Here is a 19,129-nt window from a genome sequence, read left to right as displayed (position 1 = left end):
TCGGGCCAGGGAGCATCTATGGAAAAGATTACGTTTGACGTTTCAGGCCGAGACCCTTCAGCAGGACAGATGAAAGGTCTCGGCCCTTTTCCGTAGATGCTACCTGGCCAGTTCATTATGTGTGTGTTCCTGCATCAGCTCTGAATTTGCAACACAGGACAGGTAGGTTTACATTGGCCACCTCTATGCCATGTGGTAGAAGAGGACGTTTTCATTCACCGGCTGAAAGCACACATGCCATATGTTCTGCAGCAGTGCGTTGTACCACAGTGCCAAGCATTCTATCCACCACTTTGGGCCTGATTATGACGGGGAAGGGCGGACAAACTCCCAAATTCAATCCAATGTAGAACTCAAGTGCCTCAGGAACCTGATGAGTCAGCCCCTGCTGCATGTTCCAGTCTCCCTGTCGACACTGAAATCCCCTCAGTCACTGCAGCAAACTTAGACCTGAGGTTACTCCCACTGAGACAGACTGGTTAAAAGGGAAGCGTTTAATCAGGGCGAATGAGAGGAAAGATTTAAGGAGAACCTGAGGAGCAGGTTTTTCACGCAGAGGCTGGCAGCTATATGGGGAGATAGTACAGGCAGGTATAATCACACCATTTAAACAACATTTGGACAATTACATAGACAGGGAAAGTTTAGAGATCCAAAGGCCAAATGTAAGCAAATGGGCTTCAATTTCGTAGGGATCTTGGTTGGATTGGACCAGTTGGGCCAAAAGACCTGTTTCTATTTTGACAGACTAAATCTACGAACAGTTCTTTGGTCGGAAGCCCAGTAATGAAGGTTCCAAATTAACACTACCACTTAGAGAATGAGGAGAACTACTTTCCAGCATATTGGGATACTGGACCACGGGCTACTTCAGCACCCCCGAAAACACGAGGCAGAGAACACAGCACCTTTTAAGGGAGGGCAATGTAAAGCACAAGCAATCACAGGGCCTTGATTAGAGCAGGGGCAGGTGAGTTTATTCTTGGATTGTTCCCCACCATCCAGGACCTGTCCGCTTCTCACTGCTACCGTCAGGAAGGAGGTACAGAAGCCCGAAGGCACACACTCAGCGATTCAGGAACAGCTTCTTCCCCTCTGCCTTCCGATTTCTGAATGAATGTTGAACCCATGGATTTTTTATATTATTCCTCTTTTTGCCCTGTTTTAATGTAACTGCTTAACATACATATATATGCTTGCTGTAATTCTTTTCCTATATTTGCCATGTATTGCACTGCTGCCACTAAGTTAACAAACTTCACAACATATGGCAGTGACATTAATTCTGATTCTGAAATATGACCGGGCAAGGTTTGTGTTGTAAACCTTTGTAAAGGGGATAATGATGGTGAATTTCCCTTTAAAGGAGTCTGTAGGGCTATGTATGATTTCACCATGATGCCACACAGCCAAATGATGTTTAATCAATTGCAAGTGAGACTGAGACAGACATACCTTACAGGAAAGAAGATGGATAATCGATTCACTGAGACCCTGTGGTCCAAAACATTTATTTTGCATTAATAAAATAAAGAAACATAGCTTTTTGAATAAGCAATAATTTTTTTTTTATTTACAGATATGAATAGGACTCTTGTCAACATTTGCAGCTTGAAGTGACCAGCTTCCTTTGCAAGGCTCATTCCTCAGTCTGATAATAAACACTGGGGAAAGCACTATAGGCATCTACTGTGAATTGATTTTATTGGGACTGGTTACAGTAAGGTCCAATTAGTGAATTCCTATGAAGCATTCACTTCCTGCCATGTAAAACTCTGTTTCTAAGCAAACTGTACATCACAGAGCAGCTGATTTCAGTTAAGTATCCAGCTTCTGCTAAATTAGCTTGAACCTCCAATTTTAACTACCATGGTCACAGAAGCTCTGAGCTTTGCTGCTGTGGCGCTTACCGGTCTGAAGTATCCAATGTCACCTCCCCTTCTTTGCCATCTTTTGTTACAATCAATGCTTTGGCTCAGTGAAGCTGTGAGCCACGTGTTGGATATTTCACAGCGAAAGGTTGTAAGCAGACAATAATAGCCATCCGCAGGAGACACCAGGTCAGTCAGCACACAGTTTAGACGGCTCGCTGTCAGACTATAAAATATTGGAGCAGAATTAGTTCAATTAATTCTTTGAGTCTGCTCCACTATTCAATCATGGCTGAGTTTTTTTTTATCCCCTCTCCCCACAACCCTTAACCCCATTATCAATCAAAATCCTCTCCATCTTTGCTTTAAATGCACCCAGTGACTTGGCCTCCACAGCTTCCTGCAAAACGAATCCCTCAGACTCACCACCCTTTCCCGGCAGCCCCTAGGGGAACTTAGAAGAGTGCGATGAACTCTCACTTTGCGTGTGAGAGGTATCGGTATTAATGCCCACGGTCTCTATTCCTCCTTTGGATCTGGAGACACACGTGGCACTGGCCACCTGCCTTCGTGTGGTCCAGTCCCTGCTGGACCTGCAGGCAAGCTGAAGTGGAGGAAAGAGGAAATTTCCTCTGTGAGGAAGGATGTTATCTTACTTCCACTAAACTTTGTCTAACAGGTACAGAAGCCTGAAGGGAGACACTCAACAATCCAGGAACAGCTTCTTCCCAGCTGCCATTGTGTCCATGAACACTATCTCACGCCTTTTTGTATTTCTATTTTTGCACTGCTTATTTAACATATACTTACTGTAATTCACAGCTTTTTTCCTCGATCATTTCGTGCGGCTTATCCCTCACATGAGCATCGATATCAAGCCAAGATCGGTCATGCCAGATCACAGGGTGCAAAGGCAAAGCTGGAGCATTTGCAGTCATCTTCAATGCCAAGTGTTGAGTGGATGGTTCTTTCCAGCATCCTCTAAAGTCCACATTATTGCCAAAGCCATTCTTCAGAGAAGGCAATTCACTCGAAGTGAGACCAAGAAACACCAGAGAGCTCTAGATGCAGCGAAGACTATGGGACCAGACAACTTGCAGGTACAGACTTGTGTTGCAGGATTAGTCATTGCTCTAACCAAACTGTTCTGGAATCTACTGGCATCTATCCAACAATGGGGAAATAGCTTATGCATGTCCAGGAGTCCCTGTCCACAAAAATCAACAGCAAAGTGATGGAAAAAATTCTCAGGAGTGCTATGTCAAAGTTCAAAGTAATTTTATTAACAAAGTACACATATGTCACCATATACAATCATGAGATCCATTTACTTGCAGGCAGACTCGATAAATCCAATAACCATAATAGAACCAATGAAAGACCACACCAACTGGGCGGACATCCAGTGTGGAAAAGTCAACAAACTGTGCGAATACAAAAAGAAAGGGAAAGTAAGGAAATTATAATAATACTCACCAACTATCTAATCATCCATGCCCAATCTAGTATCACAAACCCCACTCAGCTCCAGCAGCCTTGGTCCAAGCATGGGTCAAAGAGTTCAATTCCATTGTGAGAAGAGAGTGGTGGCCTCTGCCATCAAGGAGACTCTGATAAAATCTGAGGCAATAAATCTCAAGATCTTATGTGGTATATATACTTCGATAATAAATTTGAAGTTTAAACAATGGGAATCAACAGGGAAACACATCCTCGCTTGGAGTCATTCCTCACACTAAGGAAAATAGTTGTGGTTAAAGGAAGCTGTTCATTTCCTGACACCCCGAACCTTTCCAGTTCTAGAGAGCAGTTCCAGTGACTTTAGCGTAAAATGGATTTAAAACTATTTTTACAAAATAGATATGACTCACTGTATGTTGACCAGTAGGAGGAGCTGTAGAGAAAGGAAACAATTGTAAACTTGTGAAAAAATACTGTAAAATAGCCATTTGGAATCATCATGGTAGACAGCTAGACAGGACGTATAAGTATCTGTTTGTAAGAGATAGGGGTAATAGTGTGTGTGTGTGTGTGTGTGTGTGTGTGTGTGTGTGTGTGTGTGTGTGTGTGTGTGTGTGTGTGTGTGTGTGTGTGTGTGTGTGTGTGTGTGTGTGTGTGTGTGTGTGTGTGTGTGTGTGTGTGTGTGTGTGTGTGTGTGTGTGTGTGGTTAAAAACAAAACTGTAGTACTGAGAACAGTGCAACAGGCTTCCTCAGTTCTTCACCAACACTTTCTACACACCTACATTACATATTTATATACATTAACTTCACCTGCAACGTCAATCAAAATTAGATGGACAATGGACTACGAAAAGGAATCCCATCTCGCCACAACCTTAAGTATAAAGACAAAACTCAAACTGAAAAGGTATAGTTCTAATATAAACATGAGAAAATCTACAGATGCTGCCTGGCCTGCTCAGTTCCTCCAGCATTTTATGTGTGTTGCTAATTCTAAAATATTTCATTTGGGCAACTACTGGGATTTGCTTTGAAGAAGTTGTTATGCATCAGCTCCAGGGAAAATGGAATGTTAAAACAAATATTTGAATAATTAAATTTTCTAAGCAACTCAGCAAGTCAGTCAGCATCTATGGAGGGGAATTAACAGCCAATGTCTTGGACCAAGACCTTTCACCTGTCTTGTGTGTTGCTCTAGTTTTCCAGCATCTGCAGGATTTCGTGGGTTTAAATTTTATAAGATTTGATCAATTACTAACTAAAAGTGTCAAATCAGTGACTGTGCACAAATGTGTACGTGTGCATGATATACCACCCAGCCCTAACAGGTCAATGAATTTCATTATTCCTGATGTACCCTGTATTCAGAAGGAGGTAAGTCATATTTCTGAGATACAGAAATGAGGTTAAACTTTCTTTTAAGCATTTCAGCAGTACCTCTTGCTGTGTCAGCCTACAATGTACAGAAGCGGAACTGTAATATTGTTTAAAATGGAAATGGATAAATATTAATAAAGGAGGAATACTGAATTGTATAAGACAAGTAGAGGGAATAGGTTTGAAGCAGAATTTAAGAAAGCAATGGAAATGATCAAATTGGAGACTGGATCCTGGCAAGGCATTATCCAAATATTACTCAATTAAAGCAGGCATTATCTGAGTCAAAGGTAAGGGCTGTGGACTACCTGAATTTACCTCCAGATGTGGTACAGATGGCGATTCCAATATCAATGTATTTTCTCATTGACTGAGCTCCCTTGTGTGGTAGAGAGAGCCAATCTAGTGCCTCAGGCATCCCATGTATTCAGTCTGAATTCCCACCTGCCTGACTGGAATCCATTAATATCTCTCCTTTTGCATTGAATTCTCCTTTAGGCACAGTTTGGTAGAGTCAATGATCACATATCCAGAGCCAAGTACATTTCTCCCAACCCTGTCAAGAAGCTTCCCATGAAGTGAAGAGAAGCAGAACCAATAATTATTTAGTAATTATTAGTTAGTACTTATCCTGCTGTCTCTGCAGTTGGATTACTCTGGAATTTTCTCTATGATGGAATTGTTGACAGTCCGGTATGTAGAGAGTCCTTCTGGAGAAGGAGCTACAACTGGACATAGATCTTGGGAAATCAAGCAGGCAAGCAGCGGGAGTGTCGGTGGGGGAGCATTTTGTGGATAGTGATCACAGTTCTGCAAGCTTCAATGTACTTGGGAGCAGAGAGGTAATAATGATACACAAGCTCCTTCAGCAAGTAATGAGGCATGGGATCCAAGGAGACCTTGCTTTGTGGATTCAGAATTGGCTCACCCACAAAAGGCAAAGGGCGGTTGTAAATGGTCTGTATTCTGCATGGAGGTCGGTGGCCAGTGGTGTGTCTCAGGGATCTGTTCTGGGACCCCTTCTCTTTTTGATTTTCATAAATGACCTGGAGGAGGAAGTGGAGGGATGGGTTAGTAAGTTTGCTGATGACACAAAGGTTGGGGGTGTTGTGGATAGTCTGGAGGGCTGTCAGAGGTTGCAGCGGGACATCAATTGATGCAGAACTGGGCTGAGAAGTGGCAGATGGAGTTCAACCCAGATAAGTGTGAGGTGGTTCATTTTGGTAGGTCCAACTTGAAGACAGAATGTAATATACATGGTAAGACTCTTGGCAGTGTGGAGGATCAGAGATATCTTGGGGTCTGCATCCATAGGACACTCAAAGTTGCTGCGCAGGTCAACAGTGTTGCCATTCATCAACCATGAAATTGAGTTCAAGAGCCGTGAGGTAATGTTACAGCTATATAAGACTTTGGTTAGACCCCACTTGGAATACTGTGTTCAGTTCTGGTCACCTCACTACAGGAAGGATGTGGATACTATAGAGAGAGTGCAGAGGAGATTTACGAGGATGTTGCCTGGATTGGAGGGTGTACCTTTTGAGAATAGGTTGAATGTACTTGGCTTTTCTCCTTGGAGAAACGAAGGTTGAGAGGTGACCTGACAGAGGTGTATAAAACGATGAGGGGCATTGATCGTGTGGATAGCCAAAGGCTTTTTGCCAGGGCTGAAATGGCTAACATGACGGGGCATAGTTTTAAGGTGCTTGGAAGTAGGTACCGAGTGGATCTGTGAGGTATGTTTTCCTCACACAGAGAGGTGGGTGCGTGGAATGCACTGCCAGCAGCGCTGATGGAAGTTGATACAATAGGGTCTTTTAAGAGCCTTTCAGATAGAACATACAATAGTACAGCACAGTACAGGCCCTTCGGCCCACAATGTCATGCCGACCCTTAAACCCTGCCTCCCATATATCCCCCCACCTTAAATTCCTCCATATACCTGTCTAGTAGACTCTTAAATTTCACTAGTGTATCTGCCTCCACCACTGACTCAGGCAGTGCATTCCATGCACCAACCACTCTCTGAGTGAAAACATTCCTCTAATATCCCCCTTGAACTTCCCTCCCTTACCTTAAAGCCATGTCCTCTTGTACTGAGCAGTGGTGCCCTGGGGAAGAGGCACTGGCTGCCCACTCTATCTATTCCTCTTAATATCTTGTACACCTCTATCATGTCTCCTCTCATCCTCCTTCTCTCCTAAGAGTAAAGCCCTAGCTCCCTTAATCTCTGATATAAGTACATGGAGCTTAGAAAAATAGAGGGCTATGCGGTAGGGAAATTCTAGGCAGTTTCTAGAGTAGGTTACATGGTCAGCACAACATTGTGGGCCGAAGGGCCTCTAATGTGCTATAAATGTCTATGTTCTATGTTCTAAGTTCTTAAAGTACTAAATTGAGAGAAGGCCAATTTCAATAACTTGAGATCTGGTGAAATTAGTTTGGAAATCACTGAAGGCAAAACAATATCCATTAAGTAAGTCAAAAATCAGGACACTGGAAAAACACACTGAATCAAACAGCAAAAAACTGTATATCGATGTTTTTGGAGTACTGTGTGTGCTCAATTCTGGTCGCCTCACTACAAGAAGGACGTAGAAACTATAGAAAGGGTGCAGAGATTTACAAGGATGTTGCCTGGATTGGGGAGCATGCCTTATGAGAATAGGTTGAATTAACTCGGCCTTTTCTACTTGGAGCAACGGAGGATGAGAGGTGACCTGATAGAGGTGTATAAAATGATGACAAGCATTGATCATGTGGATAGTCAGAGGACTTTTCCCAGGTCTGAAATGGCTAACATGAGAGGGCATAGTTTTAAGGTGCTTGGAAGTAGGTACAGAGGAGATTTCAGGGGTAAGTTTTTTACGCAGAGCGTGTTGAGTGCATGGAATGGGCTGACAGCAGTGGTGGTGGAGGTGGAAACGATAGGGCCTTTTAAGAGAGTCCTGGATGGCTACATAGAGCTTAGAAAAGCAGTGGGCTATGGGTAAGCCTTGGTAGTTCTAAGGTAGGGACATGTTTGGCACAGCTTTGTGGGCCGAAGGGCTTGTATTATGCTGTAGGTTTCCTATGTTTCTATGTTTCTAAAATCTGGGCCCAGAGTGATTCGCGGGGCCTGGGTCCTAGTGCAAGGGTCAGACAATTTCAACACCGGCCCATATAGTCTGGGGGCTTCTCTCTCCGCGATGCTAAGGCTGTGAGACCTGTCCTCGGCTATTGTGCTTTGTGTCTGTGAACTTTGCAGAGATTTCCACTGCAAACAAATAACAGAGGCTTTGGGCCTAAACTGGGCTGCTCCAGGAATTTGGATCTAAGGACTCGCTTTGGTTCAGAATGCTGTTGCTCACTTCTATTGTTTATTTGATTTGTTTTGTGTGTTTTTTTTCTCTCCTCTGTGGGCACTGGGGCGTTGGTCTTCTTTTTAATTGCGTTGGGTTCTTTTGGGTTTCTTGCTTTGCCTGTAAGCAAACAAATCTCAAGGTTGTGTAATTTATACATTCTCTGATAACAAATGCACTTTGAACTGTGAATGCGGAAGCTGGTGAGGTGAAAGGGACTTCACCTGCTGGGGGGCTGAGCTTGAAAGGAGATGTCTGCAGAATGGAGGATATGTGGGCACAGGCTCCAGCCACTGCAACTGGGAGGAAGCCACATTCCTGCATAAGAAAGACATTTCAGCCGTCCGAGAGTAGACAGGCTCACAAAGAGAATTTAAAGGGATGGTGTCCTTACAGGAGGCAAGGTAGGAGGAAGTGTAGTTGAGATGGCTGTGAGAGTCCATGGGTTTGTAGAGATGTCAGTGGCAAGTTTGGCTCCTGAGGTGGAGATGCCAAGGTCCAGGAAAGAAATAGAGAAGTATCTGAGATGGTCCAGGTGAATTTGAGCACCATGGTGCATTTCGCAAAGGTCAGTGTTCGGACCCTTCTGTTTGTGATACACACTAACACCCTGGATGTGAGTGAAGAAGGTTTGATGAATAGGTTGGGGATTAAATAAAAGATAGGAGGTGTTGCAGATAATGTCAAATGTTGTCTAAAGTTACAGCATTTATAGATCACCTGAACGTTCATAAGGACCAATAACAGATGGAATTTAGTTCTTGACAAGTGCAAAGTGATGCATTGCAGAGGGACAAACAACGGGAGTAAATGGGAGGTCCCCAGGGAATGCTAATGAGTAGGGGGGACCTTAGTGAGCAATTCCATAAAGCGGATATGTCTAGGCCAACAGGACGCAGGTACCAGGTGAGAGGTCAAAGCTTTAGTGGGGATCTGAGGAGGACTGTTTGCACACGGAGACATTGAATCTGCTACTGGCTGAGAAAGAGGGCTGACACTCTCACAACTTTAAGAATCACCTAGACAATATTTGAATCAAAACGGCATAGAATGCCACAGATTGGTATTCACGTGCACAGTGTTGTTGGTGGGTGTGGGGGTGAATTCAGGGACAGCCGTGGGGGTGAATTCAGGAACGGGTGTGGGTGTGAATTCAGAGATGGGTGTGGGTGAGTGTGGGGGTGAATTCATGTGTGGGTGTGGGGTGAATTCAGGGACATGGGTGGGGGTAGGTGTGGGTGAGTGTGGGGGTGAATTCAGGAACGGGTGTGGGTGTGAATTCAGCGATGGGTGTGGGTGAGTGTGGGGGTGAATTCATGTGTGGGTGTGGGGTGAATTCAGGGACATGGGTGGGGTAGGTGTGGGTGAGTGTGGGGGTGAATTCAGGAACGGGTGTGGGTGTGAATTCAGAGATGGATGTGGAGGTGAAATCAGGGATGGGTGTGGTGATGAATTCAGGGCTGGTGTGGGTGAGTGTGATGGGTGTGGGTAGGTTTGGGTGAGTGTGGGAGTGAATTCAGGGACAGGTGTGAGTAGGTGTGGGTGAATTCAAGGATGGATGGGGTAGGTGTGGGTGAGTGTGGGGGTGAATTTAGGGACGGGTGTGAATGAATGTAGGGGTGAATTCAGAGGTGGTTATGGGTAGGTGTGGGGGTGAAGTCTGGGACAGGTGTACTCGGACGTACAGGTGAATTGGGGAAAGGGTGTGTTTCCAGGGACCCAGGACAGGTATGGCTGAGAGTACACTCAGCATCGTGGCCAGGTGTCAGCTCGGCTCAGGACTTGGCAAATGGGATCCAACACTAACACAGACACACTGTACACTAACACAGACACACTGTACACTAACACTAACACAGACACACTGTACACTAACACAGACACACTGTACACTAACACTAACACAGGCACACTGTACCCTAACACCAGTCACAGACACACTGTACACTAACACTAACACAGGCACACTGTACACTAACACTAACACAGGCACACTGTACCCTAACACCAGTCACAGACACACTGTACACTAACACTAACACAGGCACACTGTACCCTAACACCAGTCACAGACACACTGTACACTAACACTAACACAGACACACTGTACACTAACACTAACACAGACACACTGTACCCTAACACCAGTCACAGACACACTGTACACTAACACTAACACAGTCACACTGTACACTAACACAGACACACTGTACACTAACACTAACACAGACACACTGTACACTAACACTAACACAGGCACACTGTACCCTAACACCAGTCACAGACACACTGTACACTAACACTAACACAGGCACACTGTACCCTAACACCAGTCACAGACACACTGTACACTAACACTAACACAGACACACTGTACACTAACACTAACACAGACACACTGTACCCTAACACCAGTCACAGACACACTGTACACTAACACTAACACAGTCACACTGTACACTAACACAGACACACTGTACACTAACACTAACACAGACACACTGTACACTAACACAGACACAGACACACTGTACACTAACACAGACACACTGTACACTAACACTAACACAGACACACTGTACACTAACACAGACACACTGTACACTAACACAGACACACTGTACACTAACACTAACACAGACACACTGCACACTAACACAGACACACTGTACACTAACACAGACACACTGTACACTAACACGGACACAACATATACCAGGGCTGTTGACAGTTGACAATATCCTGATTCACTCCCCGCAGACTGTGTACATTGCCATCTGTCTTCACAGCAACAATGTTCAAATTGTGCAGGTGTATCTGAAAATCAGCATGGACTATAGCGATAGTGCAGACTACCATCTTCAAGCCCTCTGTACTCCAGCACAATTCTTTAATTCTCTGCATGGCAGTACGAGAGATGCTCTTTGGAGATGTGCCATTCACAATGTCCTTGTGACCAACATTTTTCAGAGAGATTTGCTGTAGGAGTAGAGATCATAGCTACTACACTGGCTCACACCATATGCATCACAGTATAGCCAAACCCTTTACAGACACATTGTACACAATTACGGAGCAACTGTAAACAAGCAGCATTCAAACAAACACTCACAGTGCACAGGCATCACTCAGACTCTCTGTACAACAGCACCATTCACAGACGTTCTGACAACCTGCCCAATTCGTAAACACAATGTAAACTGACTTTGTTCAGACAATCTGTACACCAAAGACTCTGTATATAGTACGGTAGTATCATGCAAGAACTCAGGGTACAGCAACAACGCTTACAGGATAGGCTGCACCAGTTAATTTCCGAGACCCTGTCTACATGACCAAGATTTATAGATGTTCCGTAGACCAATACGTTCCAAAACTCTCGCTACTCACCACAGTTCATACACTCAGTATACACAGACCATCAACAGATTCACCATGCTGTGTTGAGAATTATACTGTGTATTGTTAACAGACACTGTGTACACCGGTACCATTCATAGACACTGTGTGGATGCCCTCGAGTCCTGCACACCACTGTTGAGATGATTTGAACAAAAACACCATTCACAGTCGCACTGTGCACCAGCTCAGCACCTCAACACTCTGTATCCTGTAGACCCTCATCATTCAGAACCATGCAGCAGACGATTCACAGACTCACTCTGAAACAGCTTCATTCATCTCCCGTTCACAAGCACTATTCCCAGGCACACTGTACGTCAACGCCATTGACAGATTCACTGTATTCCAGCACTTCTTTAAAATATTTATTCATTCACGGGACGCAGGCTTTACCAGCAGCGCCAGAATTTATTGCCCATCCCTAATTGCCCTTTGAGAAGGTGGTGATGAGCTGCCTTCTTGAACCGCTGCAGTCCCTGAGGTGCAGGTACACCCACAGTGCTGTTATGGAGGGGATTCTATGATTTTGACTCAGTGACAGTGAAGGAACGGCGATATGTTTCCAAGTCAGGATGGTGAGTGACTTGGAGGGGGATTTCCAAGTGGTGGTCTTCCCCGTTATCTGCTGTTCTCGTCCTTCTAGATGGTGGTGGTCGTGGGTCTGGAAGATGCTGCCTTAGGAACTTTGGTGTGTTGCTGCCATGAATCTTGTAGACAGTACACACTGCTGCAACTGTTTGTCAATGGTGGAGGGATTGGGTGCTTGTGGAAGGGATACCAATCGAGTGGGCTGCCTTGTACTGGATGGTGTCAGGCTTCTTGAGTGTTGATGGAGCTGCACTTATCCAGACATCACAATGATAGTTTACAACCATTTCTACATCAGTATAACTCATCAGCACTCAATATATCAATACCATTCACGTATGTCATCACTCACAGACACTCTGTATCAAAGACTCTCCACACACTGGTGTTAAGTGCCTCTCATAAAATTAACTAGGCACCAGTACCATTCACAGACACCCTGTGGACCGTCAATGTTCACCTACTCACACCAACACAATTTATAAACTCATTGTATACCTGTGACCAACTGCACACAAGTCCCATTCACAGATACAGCGTCTACCAGTAGTAGTCACAAATTCACAGTACACCAGCACAAATGGGAGCTTCTCTGTACACCACCAGCACCAGTCAGACTCGTTTATGTAGAGGAACTACAGAGGTTAGGTTTGTGCAGAGGAAATGATGGCTAGAAACTGATAGAGGTAGATAAAATGATGAGGGGCATAGATAGGGTAAGCAGTAGAAAACTTATCCCCAAGGTTAAGGAGTCTAAAGGCAGAGGGCACGGGTTTAGGGAAGGGGTTAAGGCTCAGGAAGAATACAAGGAAGAATCTTTTCATCCAGGGGGTGGTCAGAAAGTAGAAAAAACTGCCCATGTTGTTGTCAGAGGTAGGAACACTTCTAAACTTTCAAACATAGCTGGGTGAGCTCTTTGCTCACAAACAGCAGAAGGCTGCAGCCCAAGTTGCTGGTAAATGGGATTATTATAGATGGGTATGCAATTGCCAGCACGGTTATGGATGGGCTGAATAGCCTATTTCTCCATTGCATGATGCTGCTGCAGAGGGATAAAGATAGGTTAAGTGAGTGGGCCAAGGTCTGGCAGATGGAATACAACGTTGGTAAATGCGAGATCATCCACTTTGGAAGGAATAATAGAAGAGCAGATTATTATTTAAGTGGTGAAAGATTGCAGCATGCTGTTGTGCAGAGGGACTTGGGAATGCTTGTTCATGAATTGCAAAAAGTTGGCTTGCAGGTACAACAGGTTATTAAGAAGGCAAACGGAATGTTGGCCTTCATTGCTAGAGGGATTGAATTCAAGAGCAGGGAGGTTATGCTGCAACTATACAGGGTACTGGTGAGGCTGCACCTGGAGTACTGTGTGCAGTTCTGGTCTCCATACTTGAAGGATATACTGGCTTTGGAGGCAGTGCAGAGGAGGTTCACCAGGTTAATTCCAGGGATGAAGGGGTTAACCTATGAGGAGAAATTGAGTCGCCTGGGACTATACTCTCTGGAATTCAGAAGAATGAGAGGGGATCTTATAGAAGCATACTAAATTTTGAAAGGTATAGATAAGATAGAAGTAGGAAAGTTGTTTCCATTGGTAGGTGAGACTAGAACTAGGGGACATTGCCTCAAGATTCAGGGGAGAAGATTTAGGACGGAGATGAGGAGAAACTGTTTTCCCCAGAATCTGTGGTGAATCTGTGGAATTCTCTGCCCAGGGAAGCATTTGAGGCTTCTTCACTAAATATATTTAAGAAACAGTTAGATAAGTTTTTACATAGTAAGGGAATTATGGGTTATGGGGAAAAGGCAGGTGGATGGAGCTGAGTTTACGGACAGATCAGCCATGATCATATTGAATTGCGGGGCAGGCTCGATGGGCCAGATGGCCTACTCCTGCATCTATTTCTTGTGTTCTTATGTTAATCACAGTTGGTCAGTTACACTGGTGCCAGTCAGAGTCACACTGTACACCAACACTAATCGGTTATACAGTACACCAGCACCAATCACAGTCACACCATCTACTGACACCACTCAATCATGCACCAGCGCCAGAGACTGTCCCACTTAGACCTGCACCATTCACATCTGACCCGTACGAAGGCACCATTCCCACATGCCAGCATCATTCACAGACTCACAGTCTCAGTCACCTCCACCATTCCCAGTCCTGCTCTACAGCAGTATCAATTATACCAAGAGCATTCATAGTCTCTTTGCATAATTGTCCCTTTCACAGACACTCTGAAGACCAGCGTGAACCACTGACAATATGTAGTCCCACACCGTTCAGAGATAGTGTACACTGGCACTGTTCAAAGACTCAATGTCAGTCAGTTACTGTTAGGAGTTTGAGGAGACCAAAGATGCAGCAAATTTCTACAGCTGGATCATTATAACTGGTTACATCGCCATCTGGTATGGCGGGGTCACTGCCCAAGACTGGAAAAAGCTACAGAAAGCTCCAAACTCAGCCAGCTCCATCATGAGCACCAGCTTCCCCAGCATCCAGGACATCTTTTTTTTTTAACAAACAAACAACAAAAAGAAATACAGCACATCCACAAAAACCACGACCATAACAAAATCAAATTAAATATTGAGCAGCAAAAGGGAGAATAATATAAAGGCAAAAGTAAACATACACAGCAGAGGTGCACCGCACCAAAAAACCTCAGTCCTCACCCCGTAAGAAAGTCCAATACAGGACCCCATATCCTTTCAAAGAGGTCTCCTACATTAAGTCAGATCCTACATAATGGAGCTCGGGTGAACACTGCAGGTCTAAAACAGGCATGGGTGGATGAATTGGATATAGAACTGACAGAGGAGGTCTGGGATGAGTGATATAATAGAGTATACATGATTGTTCGGTCAATGTCAGACACAGATTTAAACGGTTTAAAACAATGCATAGACTCCATTATTCCAAAGAAAAGTTGCACAGCTTCTATCCTGATGTTTCACCAGTTTGTAACAGATGTAAATCTGAGAACAGTAGCTTGTCACATTCATTCTGGTCATGTTGAAAGCTTTATGCATACTGGAAAAGTATTTCTCACTGGGAAGTGGTGGGATCTAGACCCGCTCATAGCCATCCTTGGAGCAACAAGATCCCTATCTTCAGCCAATAAGTATGAAAAAATAGCTGTATTGTTTGGAATGGTGATTGCTAAGAAGTTAATCCTGCAAATGTGGAAAATGGACTCTGTGCCTACGTACAATCTGTGGCTGAGAGAACTGGCAAATACTTTACATTTGGAGAGATTGAGACTATGTAATGAGGACAGAGGGGATATCTTTGCATCCAGGACATCTTCAAAATGCGATGCCTCAAAAAGGCTGCATCTGTTGGTAAGACCATACCACCAGTCTGCGCCACCATTCAATCACGGCTGTTCCTTCCTTTTTCTCCTCCTCGACCCCAGTTCCCGACCTTCTGCCCGTAACCTTTGATGCCATGTCCAATCAAGAACCTATCAATCTCTGCCCTAAATGCACCCAACAACCTGGCCTCCACAGCTGCATGTGGCAACAAATTCCACAAATTCACCACCCTTTGGCTAAAGAAATTTCTCCACATCTCTGGTTTGAAATGACGCCCCTCTATCCTGAGGCTGTGCCCTTTTGTCCTAGACTCTCCCACCATGGGAAACATCCTTTCCACATCTACTCTGTCTAGGCCTTTCAACATTCGAAAGGTTTCAATGAGATCCCCCCTCATCCTTCTGAGTTCCAGCGAGTACAGACGCACAGCCATCAAATGTTCCTCGTATGATAACCCTTTCATTCCTGGAATCATCCTCGTGAACCTCCTGTGGATCTTCTCCAATGTCAGCACATCTTTTCTAAGATGAGGGGCCCTAAACTGTTCACAATACTCAAGGTGAGGACTCACCAGTGCCTTACAATGTCTCAGCATCACATCCTTGCTCTTGTATTCTAGATCTCTTGAAATTAATGCTAACATAGCATTTGTCTTCCTCACCACTGAGTCAAGTTAACCTTTAGGGTGTTCTGCACAAGGACTCCCAAGTTTCTTTGCATCTCAGTTTTTAGGATTTTCATCCTGTTTAGAAAATAGTCTGCACATTTATTTCTACTACCAAATGCATGACCATGCATTTTCCAACATTGTATTTCATTTGCCATTTTGTTGCTCATTCTCCTAATCTGTCTTTCTGCACCCTACCTGTTTCCTCAACACTACCTACCCCTTCAGCAATCTTCGTATTATATGCAAACTTGGCAACAAAGTCATCTAATTACATAATCTAAATCATTGATACACAGCATAAAAAGAAGTGGTCCCAACACTCACCCCTGTGGAACACCACTAGTCACTGGCAGCCAACTAGACAAGGATCCTTTTATTCCCACTCACTGCCTCCTACCAATCAGCCAATGCTCTAACCATGCTAGTAACTTTCCTGAGATACCATGGGCTCTTAACTTGGTAAGCAGCCTCATGTGTGGCACCTTGTCAAAGGCCTTCTGAAAGTCCAAATACACAACATCCACTGCATCTCCATTATCTATCCTACTTGTAATCTACTCAAAGAATTCCACCAGGTTCATCAGGCAGGATTTTCCCTGAAGGAGAAGTGTGAGGTGGTACACTTCGGAAGGACAAACTCCAAGGCAGAGTACAAAGTAAATGGCAGGATACTTGGTAGTGTGGAGGAGCAGAGCGATCTGGGGGTACATGTCCACAGATCCCTGAAAGTTGCCTCACAGGTAGATAGGGTAGTTAAGAAAGCTTATGGGGTGTTAGCTTTCATAAGTCGAGGGACAGAGTTTAAGAGTCGTGAGGTAATGATGCAGCTCCATAAAACTCTAGTTAGGCCATACTTGGAGTACTGTGTCCAGTTCTGGTGGCCTCACTATAGGAAGGATGTAGAATCATTGGAAAGGGTACAGAGGAGGTTTACCAGGATGCTGCCTGGTTTAGAGAGTATGCATTATGATCAGAGATTAAGGGAGCTGGGGCTTTACTCTTTGGAGAGAAGGAGGATGAGAAGAGACATGATAGAGGTATACAAAATATCGAGAGGAATAGACAGAGTGGACAGCCAGCGCCTCTTCCCCAGAGCACCACTGCTCAGTACAAGAGGACATGGCTTTAAGGTAAGGGGAGGGAAGTTCAAGGGGGATATTAGAGGAATGTTTTTCACTCAGGGAGTGGTTGGTGCGTGGAATGCACTGCCTGAGTCAGTGATGAAGGCAGATACACTAGTGAAGTTTAAGAGACTACTAGACAGGTATATGGAGGAATTTAAGGTAAGGGGTTATATGGGAGGCAGGGTTTGAGGGTTGGCACAACATTGTGGGTCGAAGGGCCTGTAATGTGCTGTACTATTCTATGTTCTATGTTCTATGAATCCATGCTGAGTTTGTACTATCTTGTCCTGTGTCACCAAGTACTCCATCACCTCATCCTTAACAATTGACTCAAACATCTGCCCAACCACTGAGGTCAGGCTAACTGGTCTATAATTTCCTTTCTGCTGCCTTCCTCCTTTCTCAAAGAGTGGAGTGACATTTGCAATTTCCCAGACCTCTAGCACCATGCCATAGTCCAATGATTTTTGAAAGATTGTTTCTAATGCCACCACAATCTCTAACGCTACCCCTTTCAGAGCCCTAGGGTGCAGTTCATCTGGTCTGGGTGGCTTATGTACCTTTAGGTCTTTCAGCTTTCTGAGCACCTTCTCTCTTGTAACAGTAACTGCACTCACTTCTCTTCCTTCACACACTACAACATCTGGCACACTGCTAGTGTCTTCCACAGTGAAGACTGATGCAAAATACTCATTTAGTTCATCAGCCATCTCCTTGTCCCCCATTATTATTTCTCCTGTCTCATTTTCTAGCGATCCTATATCAACTCTCATTTCTCTTTTATTTAAACATACTTGAAGAAACTTTTACTATTCACTTTGATATTATTTAGCTTGCTTTCATATTTCATCTTTTCCCTTCTAATGCTTTTTTTAGTTGCTCGCTGTAGGTTTTTAAAAACTTCCCAATCCTCTGTCTTCCCACAAATTTTTGCTTTGTTTGCTTTTACAATAGCTTTGACTTCCCTTGCCAGCTATGGTTGTACTATTTTACCATTTGAGTATTTCTTCATTTCTGGAATACACATGTCCTGCACCTTCCTCATTTTTCCCAGAAACACACGCCATCGCTGTTCTGCTGACATCCCTGTCGGCAGCTCCTTCCAATTTACTTTGGCCAACTCCTCTCTCATACCACTGTAATTTCCCTTACTCCACTGAAATACTGCTACATCAGACTTTACTTTCTCCCTATCAAATTTCAAGTTGAACTCAGTCATATTGTGATCTCTGTTTCCTAAGGGTTCTTTTACCTTAAGCTCCCTCATCGCCTCCAGTTCATTACATAACACCCAATCTGGTATAGCTGATCCCCTAGTAGGCTCAATGACAAACTGCTCTAAAAAGCCATCTCTTAGGCATTCAACAAACTCACTCTCCTGAGATCCATTACCAACCTGATTTTCCCACTTGACCTGCATGTTAAAATTTCCCATGACTACCACAACATTGCCCTTTTGACACGGCTTTTCTATTTCCTGTTGTAATCTGTGGTCCACCTCCCAGTCACTGTTCGGAGGCCTGTATATAATTGCCATCAGGGTCCTTTTACCCTTGCGGTTCCTTAATTCAACCCACAAGGATTCAACATCTTCTGGTCCTATGTCACATCTTTCTACTGATTTGATGTCATTCTTTACCAGTAGAGCCACACCACCCCCTCTGCCTACCTTCCTATCCCTCCGATACAAAGTGTAACCTTGGACATTCAGTTCCCAACTACAACCGTCCTTCAGCCACGATTCAGTGATGGCCGGAACATCATACCTGGCAATCTGTAATATTGCAACAAGATCATCCACACACAATCCACAGACAATTAGACTACACTACATTAGATTATACTACACACAATTAGATACAACACCTTGAGTACCATATTTGCTGTCCTTTCTCACACTCATCCCTAATGATTTGATACTCAGCCTGTTGGCTGCAACTAAGTCCCATCACCTGCCTGCCCTTCCT

At 44.3% G+C, this 19,129-nt stretch overlaps 1 long non-coding RNA gene across 1 annotated transcript; it reads right to left on the bottom strand.

Moving 5' to 3' along the window:
- Positions 1-1,613: 1,613 nt before the first annotated feature.
- Positions 1,614-3,641, bottom strand: LOC140731412 (uncharacterized). Its single transcript, XR_012099810.1, has 3 exons — positions 3,348-3,641; positions 2,682-3,078; positions 1,614-2,097 (listed from the first exon to the last, which is right to left on the bottom strand). It is a non-coding gene; the product is annotated as an uncharacterized lncRNA (long non-coding RNA).
- Between the last annotated feature and the right edge of the window lie 15,488 nt (positions 3,642-19,129).

This window comes from Hemitrygon akajei, chromosome 8, assembly GCF_048418815.1.
Source record: "Hemitrygon akajei chromosome 8, sHemAka1.3, whole genome shotgun sequence".
NCBI classification, from domain to species: domain Eukaryota; kingdom Metazoa; phylum Chordata; class Chondrichthyes; order Myliobatiformes; family Dasyatidae; genus Hemitrygon; species Hemitrygon akajei.
Note: the sequence above shows the minus strand (reverse complement) of the source record. Positions and strands in the feature narration are given on the sequence as shown.